Source organism: Argopecten irradians, chromosome 2, assembly GCF_041381155.1.
Source record: "Argopecten irradians isolate NY chromosome 2, Ai_NY, whole genome shotgun sequence".
Classification (NCBI taxonomy): domain Eukaryota; kingdom Metazoa; phylum Mollusca; class Bivalvia; order Pectinida; family Pectinidae; genus Argopecten; species Argopecten irradians.
In genome coordinates, this window is record NC_091135.1 from 72,415,934 (window position 1) to 72,425,396 (window position 9,463).

The window sequence follows — 9,463 nt, forward strand, 5'->3', positions numbered from 1 at the left end:
ACAAAACTGTAAACACGTCCGCAAATGCGTGTTGTAAGTATTCGTCGTAGAAATGACCGGGCTCATGAAGTCTTGAAGCACTGTCGGCTATCACATTGAATTTGCCTGGTAAATATTTTGCACATATATCGAAATTATAACATGCCGATAACCAAAACAAAATACGCAAAAAAAACACCACATTGTTGTAGGATTTTGCGATTAATAACACACTTTGTGGTCACATTGTCTGTGGAAACTATCACTTTTTTATTGGCCCTTAGGGCCCCATCCCAGAGCGGCAAGCACTACTGCCACAGTTCAGTGACGAGATCGGGTAAGTACAGTATCCAGTTAGTGTAAAAGTAATCCGCTGAATAATAGGCACCAGCCCCCACAGAGCAAGCGTCCGTTTGTAGCTCGGTTACTGGTCTAGTATCTATGAAAAATACGGTACCGTTAAATATTGTCATGAACCTTATCGACCAGTTAAGATTCTCAAAGAATGTTTTGGACAACAATACTTTTGCTGATCCTTTTGAGTTGGACGGTATCATGTCTATGATTCGCCGCAGAAAAGTCTTTCCTCCTTTGACGACCATGCAGGCCCAATTTAGTTTTCCACAAAGCGACTGTAACTGTCGAACACTAGCACGTTTTCGCAATTCGAATGATAACAACAGTTTAAACTCTTCCAATGTAGTTATTGACATACTTAATGTTAGTTCGGAGGTGTCAATCATGATGCCGAGGAAGGTCCATCGACTTTGTTCCCACTAATGTTAAATCCAAGCAAGGACGTATATGGGAAGGATAAGTCACATTGGGTTTTGGGGAAATTCAAGGCAGGAGCTTTTGTGTTTGGGCACTGACCGTGACGCTTGGCGACGACTGATTTTCCTTTGATATCCGTCGGCGCAGCCTTTGATGTAGCTTGCGGGTGCGAGGGTTACCGTCTTACTTTCTGAAGCAGGCCGTCATTTCATGAGCTGTCGTATTTTTTAACGCAAAAAGACATATCCTAAAGCAAGTAATAAATGTTGTGGAATTCAATAAACTTTACATTGGTGTTTCGTTTTACTCGATAAGACAAATATTTGTTGAGAAAAATGGTTTTTGTTCCCGGTTCGTAGGCGTCACACGTGGTGTTTAGTAATGTAAAGAGACAGCCACGAATCCTTCTCACTTATAAATCCTTGATCCAACGTATCGGAGAGCTTCAATGAACAAAGCGAGGGCTAGGCTACACTGTTCTAAGGTGTCCTCAATAATAAGAAAATCGTCTAGGTAGGCTACCACTGTCACGTTATAATGATACTTCATCATATGGCACACAGCACTGGTTAGGTTGGTTTTTTTAAGTTTTGGGCTCAGTGAGTGTCCGAATGGGGAGTTTTGCGTCATACATGTACGTTGTGTTGGCGTCTCCCTCGAAAGTCCATTTTAGTCCGGTAAGATGATGTTCCGCTGAATGGAGTTTTACCGACCTATACGCACTTTTTAAGTCAACGTTAGCCAGAAAAGAGCCTGTTTTAATGAATTTTGTCGCGTGACGTTGGTCCATATACGAGTAGGCAGTATCGAACGTGTACGAATTCAAGTTACTATGATGCGTATATCTCCGTTGGGTTTTGGCACGGCCCCAAGGGAGCTAACTATGGTGGGTTTTGACGCAGAGATCACATGATTACCCAGTTCAAGTTAAGTTTTTAGTTGCTTTTCTACTTTATTCTTAAATGTTTGTGTAGAGCCGTCATTGTCACGTTCGACTTGTTGATATGGCCCATAAACGGTTGTGAGTCTGAAACCGTCGCGTACACCATTCAAAATGAAATTGTGGTCCTCCGAGTCGGGAGGGAGTAAATCGTCCCAACCATTGAATTTTAAACAGTTCTCCCAGGACGAGTTAGGCCTGTCATTTGTATCTAATTGTGCTCCATTGTCCCGTTTTTTGGAGCAGGGATGCTTTGACGTTTTGGCCGTGTCCCTGTGCTGAATGGCCTGTTGACAGATTGTACAACAGTGGTTCATTCAACAGTCCGGTCTTGCACAATTATCATGGTTGAAATTGCGATAAATGTCCTGTTCAAACAGGAAAGGTTCTTTGCGCCAAACATTATTCTCTGCTTGTTGGGATCGATAAACAATAGCACCTGTCGGGTTGATGTTTTGAATGCGTCCTGGAAAGCCTTTACAATGGGGTTGTTCGGTTTTAAAACAAGATTGAAGTCTCTCAGGTCTCATGCGCTTGATGTTTCCGATACTCTCGGTCATATAACGAGACCGAGAACCACGTGTGTTTGTTCACTAGGCGAAATATGTCTGCCGTGTACTTGAGGTACGTGCTAATGTCGCGCAGTTTTCCTTCGCTGATCAGAGCAGACACAATTTTGGTGTTAGCATAGCCCCACTGTTCCATCGACACTGGTTTTTTTTTTTTACTTTTTTGTTTTTCCCATACGGAATTCCATATTGTTGCCCAAGTATATTGACTCAACGACGGTGTTGGGTCTTGCCATATATAATCAACAATCTTTAGAGTTTTTTGTTTAATATCACAAAGAACATCGCGACATTTTTTGAATACAAACTGCTCACTTGTAGAATTCCCGCTGACTTGAGTCGAAGGTTTTTGTACTGTCGCACCGGAGGTTTTTGTAATAGTCCTGCAGGCTTCGCGTTCTTGTTCGATTTTGGCCCTAAGTTCGGCTGTCGTACGTGCCAACTTCAGCTTCCCCATTTGGTCTTGCAGTGATTGAACTTGTTCATCTTGTTCGTTGATTGTTTCAAAGTGGTCTTGCACTTGCTGTGTTCTTGTTCATATTGTTCGACATCTTGGACTTGCACCTCCTGAAACGAGTCGTGAAATTCATCGTCCGATGGTTCATCGTCGTTTCGTAGCACTTAGCCCCAGCTCCGATCCTTCTTGTCCGATTCATGGCGATTGAGTTCGGATGATTCCAATGACAGCATAAATTAGCGAAAACAATTTCAGCGAGACATCAGTAAAATTGTCAACAGCTTGCAAGATAAATCGAGCGAACCAATCTCTCCCAGGGCTCATTGCGGTCCCCACATTCACTTCTGTCAACGGCTCACGTACTGGCCGTCTGTTTTACCTCGGGTCACAGAATATTACGTCATGACGATTGTTTAATACAATGCACCTCCTGTATATAATATAGACGTCACAATGATTGTTTTTGAAACGGCGGACGTCGTATGCAAATCGTGACTATTTACTTACATATAATTCAATGTTGCTTGTTACGAGCATTTCCATTGGCTTAAAAATTTACTTTATCAGCCCATAAAGGAAAAAATGGCGTCGCCGTTTGTAACACCGCTTCTGATTGGCTGAGATGACGGCGTAATAATTTCATAGACAAAAGAGTCCCAAAATGAATTTTAAATGTTGAGGAGATTATCTTTAGTAAATTGAATTATAAGGATTAATTTGAATAGATTTTTTATGTTATGGAGATATAACACAAAAATCTGAGTGTACTCTCATCATAAACCGCTTCGCGGTTTATTTAGAGTACACTCAGATTTTTGTGTTATATCTCCATAACATAAAAAATCTATTCAAGTTAATCCTTAAATAATAGTTTTTTATTTGTTTTCATACTAACATCAACTCTTTGATTGGCAAATTCTTTTTCTTCGTTAAAAAATAGCCACACCAATCTAGTCAAGGACGCTCTCTGCGCGGCCGAAGGCCGCGTAGAGCGAAGCTCTACTAACCATAACACGTGTGTGAGCATATAGATTCCAATGCATTCCAGTACCCCTTGGACTTTGAAATCGTGTCCCGCGGGAAAAGTCTCGCGCCTCCATGCAGGCAGCCATGTTTTAAATCTCGTTATCAGCACGACGAGATTTGAAATTTTCTTTATAGACAAAACGTGCCATCAGGAAACACTTTGAAATTACTGTAAGTAGTTTTAGATAACTACACAAAGACAAGAACGACACAATAAATGTACTGGTCAAAATGGTATACTGTCTGTGTGTTGTCAGGCGCACGGCACCTCCAACCGTGACGTCATGATCAGGAAGCTTGGTGCCAAAGATGACGGCACATATTCCCGCGTATTTTTGATACATGGCACGTTGCCAAGTTTTCCTCCTTGAGAGATTACAGTGGTTTGTTGAGTTTAACGTCCTATTAACAGCCAGGGTCATTTAAGGACGTGCCAGGTTTGTTGGTGGAGGAAAGCCGGAGAACCCGGAGAAAAACCACCGACCAGCGGTCAGTACCTGGCAACTGCCCCACATGGGATTTGAACTCGCGACCCAGAGGTGGAGGGCATGTGGTAATATGTCGGTACATCTTAACCACTCGGCCATCGCGGCCACAGACGACCATCAATATATAGGCCTATTGCTAGACAAAACATCCATCAATGGTGGTGAAGAATAGCATTTTATAAAAATCAATGATCGGACTACAAGTAAACAGTTTTAATGTCGTTCTGAGGTTATTATCCTAAATATATTCACATTTTTACACGTAGCTGCGCTCTTCTGAGGCTTTGCCTTAAATTCATATTAAGAGCGAAGCTCTGTCCCGGTAACATGTACATAAGCAAAAGTACATATTGAGATCAATGACTTGCAGGCATGGATGGCTAAAAAAATTTCGTACTTCCGGTTTTACCTGCGTTGCTCCGGTACTGCTCTCCCAAGTAAATATATGTTTAATTAATGCAAATTCATAACAGGAGAAATGAAACTTTTTTTTTTAATATTATTTTTTTTTAAAATAATAATAATATCAATTTGAAAATTAAAAGCTATGATATGTAGTCAAAATATCCTCCAAGCGAAGATGAGCACAAGGAATCATGACGTCACATCACGTCAACAAATGGCGTGAAATCATAGGATTCACAGACGCGGCACTCCAGGCCTTGCATGGGCACAGAGAAAGCTTTGAGTTCGTTTCTTTGGGTTTATGCTAGACAATTATTATATCATATAGTTCTATAGTTTGAAGTACGTCTTTTTTATTTCTAAATTATTTCTTCAACATGAAATAGAAAATAAAATACACAAGTAGAGCTTCGCTCTTCCCATGCCGTGCATGATTCATATTATTATGTCAGAACTGACAGTCGTTTACAGGAAAAGGATACAAAAGGAAACTTACAATATGTATTTAAGAATTTAGCATGCGTCCGAAATGCGTTTAGCAAGGATCTTGAAATAACAGACGTGAAATTGTGAGGACCGCAATGCACCCTGGGAGAGATTGCGAGCGAGTGACCACGTGTCTAATTTGAAAACGAGGCCGAGGCCAACTTTCAAAGAGCTACGAAATTAACTAAAATTACTTTCCACTTTTAGATATTTTAATTTATTCTATATTTTTTGTAGTAATTTTATTTTTTGTTTGTTTGTGATATTAGCATGTCTACACCCAGTGTTATTTAAGATATAGAGGAAAATCTTGATTTGATATTGTAACGGTCGCGTGACCGACTATTCCTGTTGCTACTCTGTGCTGCAACTACAACTGTAATACGGTCCGTTACCAAGTTCTATCTTGGACCCAGGCACTGTTAAACACAACAAACTAAATACTGCCAACAATATATACAAATAAATGGCTAGTCTACTTGACTCATAATCACATGTTAACAACCATGATCCGATTCATTTACACCTGGTAAATACAACAACTGAATCACCTTGAGCACCCTGTATCTTCAATACCACAGGTCTAAGTAAAGAGGCTGCTTCACTATGACAGTCAGTTCCTCGTGTACAAAGTACACATTATCACGACACCAATACCGAGACACCTGTGACTACAATACCGAGTCACCCTTTTACCGCGGCACCGAGTGCTTTGGCAAACCTTGTCTCATTGTTCAAGTAACACGTCGCCCTGTGTTGCTGAACACCTGGTATCGAACTGACACCCCGTTACCCTGTACTCGTCAGTACGTCGCCCTGTACTGCAGTACCCTGTAACGTATACCCAATAGTGAAAGCAACAGTGGAACCCCAACTTACTCAGCTGGGCCCAAACTTATTCAGCTTGGTCACTGACAGAACCTTGCCGAAGCAGAGATTCGCCTCTTACATCGTGCTCCCCATTGACAATCATTCTGAGCTACTTAACTTAGAATCAGTAAATTATTCCTGGTATACAGAATTTCAATAATTAAATACTTAATAATTTCAACTGTAATCAACTTTTAATTTGCTAATATATCTTTCCTACGTGTAACTGTAAAATTAGAAACTATTTACAATATTCCAGACCTGCACATTGATTAGTCATTAATCAATTAAAGAATCATTTTAAACTTCCGGAAATCAAGGGGAATAACTCTAATCAAAATATCTTACATTACAATCATTCGCTTCATTACCCATGCCTCCGATTCAATGCGTCCCGCATTGCCTATTAACTATTACAAATCATACATCTGTGATTCCAGCCAGGATACTGTCTCTTCATATGTCACAGGCTTCGTGTAGTTAGTCAAGGGTCTCTGCTTCACACCGACAGCCTCATCTTGTAAATCCATCCTGCGGACTAGACCTCTAGCTTTCTTCATCCGCGTAGTAACATAGTTTCTGACACTGTATACATCCACTAGGATGTCAGGTATACTGGTATAGCTTCTCTCGCTGTCATCGCGTCTTGTCCTCGGTGACTCATCATGACACCTGTGATGGCCGCCGGTCCCTAGTACCGCTCACATGTTGGTATCCATCACCCTTTACAGAATACCGTGTACTAGCGAATCCAGAATCCTGAGGACTGCTACCTTTTCTCTGTTTACTAGACACTGGAGTTGATTGCGACATAAACCTAATGCTGTTTTCCCTCAATGCCTCTAACCTATCATCTAACTCTGAAATCTCCTCTGTCAGATTAATATCAGACATCATGATATACTGAATGAACCAATAGACACAATAAAACTATAATAAAACTAGAACACTGCAAACTATCAAACCCTAACACTACGCAAGTATATATTAATAACAGTGACTGGATCCCACAACGCTGCCACCAATTTCTGTAACGGTCGCGTGACCGACTATGCCTGTTGCTACTCTGTGCTGCAACTACAACTGTAATACGGTCCGTTACCAAGTTCTATCTTGGACCCAGGCACTGTTAAACACAACAAACTAAATACTGCCAACAATATATACAAATAAATGGCTAGTCTACTTGACTCATAATCACATGTTAACAACCATGATCCGATTCATTTACACCTGGTAAATACAACAACTGAATCACCTTGAGCACCCTGTATCTTCAATACCACAGGTCTAAGTAAAGAGGCTGCTTCACTATGACAGTCAGTTCCTCGTGTACAAAGTACACATTATCACGACACCAATACCGAGACACCTGTGACTACAATACCGAGTCACCCCTTTACCGCGGCACCGAGTGCTTTGGCAAACCTTGTCTCATTGTTCAAGTAACACGTCGCCCTGTGTTGCTGAACACCTGGTATCGAACTGACACCCCGTTACCCTGTACTCGTCAGTACGTCGCCCTGTACTGCAGTACCCTGTAACGTATACCCAATAGTGAAAGCAACAGTGGAACCCCAACTTACTCAGCTGGGCCCAAATTTATTCAGCTTGGTCACTGACAGAACCTTGCCGAAGCAGAGATTCGCCTCTTACATCGTGCTCCCCATTGACAATCATTCTGAGCTACTTAACTTAGAATCAGTAAATTATTCCTGGTATACAGAATTTCAATAATTAAATACTTAATAATTTCAACTGTAATCAACTTTTAATTTGCTAATATATCTTTCCTACGTGTAACTGTAAAATTAGAAACTATTTACAATATTCCAGACCTGCACATTGATTAGTCATTAATCAATTAAAGAATCATTTTAAACTTCCGGAAATCAAGGGGAATAACTCTAATCAAAATATCTTACATTACAATCATTCGCTTCATTACCCATGCCTCCGATTCAATGCGTCCCGCATTGCCTATTAACTATTACAAATCATACATCTGTGATTCCAGCCAGGATACTGTCTCTTCATATGTCACAGGCTTCGTGTAGTTAGTCAAGGGTCTCTGCTTCACACCGACAGCCTCATCTTGTAAATCCATCCTGCGGTCTAGACCTCTAGCTTTCTTCATCCGCGTAGTAACATAGTTTCTGACACTGTATACATCCACTAGGATGTCAGGTATACTGGTATAGCTTCTCTCGCTGTCATCGCGTCTTGTCCTCGGTGACTCATCATGACACCTGTGATGGCCGCCGGTCCCTAGTACCGCTCACATGTTGGTATCCATCACCCTTTACAGAATACCGTGTACTAGCGAATCCAGAATCCTGAGGACTGCTACCTTTTCTCTGTTTACTAGACACTGGAGTTGATTGCGACATAAACCTAATGCTGTTTTCCCTCAATGCCTCTAACCTATCATCTAACTCTGAAATCTCCTTTGTCAGATTTATATCAGACATCATGATATACTGAACCAATAGACACAATAAAACTATAATAAAACTAGAACACTGCAAACTATCAAACCCTAACACTACGCAAGTATATATTAATAACAGTGACTGGATCCCACAACGCTGCCACCAATTTCTGTAACGGTCGCGTGACCGACTATGCCTGTTGCTACTCTGTGCTGCAACTACAACTGTAATACGGTCCGTTACCAAGTTCTATCTTGGACCCAGGCACTGTTAAACACAACAAACTAAATACTGCCAACAATATATACAAATAAATGGCTAGTCTACTTGACTCATAATCACATGTTAACAACCATGATCCGATTCATTTACACCTGGTAAATACAACAACTGAATCACCTTGAGCACCCTGTATCTTCAATACCACAGGTCTAAGTAAAGAGGCTGCTTCACTATGACAGTCAGTTCCTCGTGTACAAAGTACACATTATCACGACACCAATACCGAGACACCTGTGACTACAATACCGAGTCACCCTTTTACCGCGGCACCGAGTGCTTTGGCAAACCTTGTCTCATTGTTCAAGTAACACGTCGCCCTGTGTTGCTGAACACCTGGTATCGAACTGACACCCCGTTACCCTGTACTCGTCAGTACGTCGCCCTGTACTGCAGTACCCTGTAACGTATACCCAATAGTGAAAGCAACAGTGGAACCCCAACTTACTCAGCTGGGCCCAAACTTATTCAGCTTGGTCACTGACAGAACCTTGCCGAAGCAGAGATTCGCCTCTTACATCGTGCTCCCCATTGACAATCATTCTGAGCTACTTAACTTAGAATCAGTAAATTATTCCTGGTATACAGAATTTCAATAATTAAATACTTAATAATTTCAACTGTAATCAACTTTTAATTTGCTAATATATCTTTCCTACGTGTAACTGTAAAATTAGAAACTATTTACAATATTCCAGACCTCACATTGATTAGTCATTAATCAATTAAAGAATCATTTTAAACTTCCGGAAATCAAG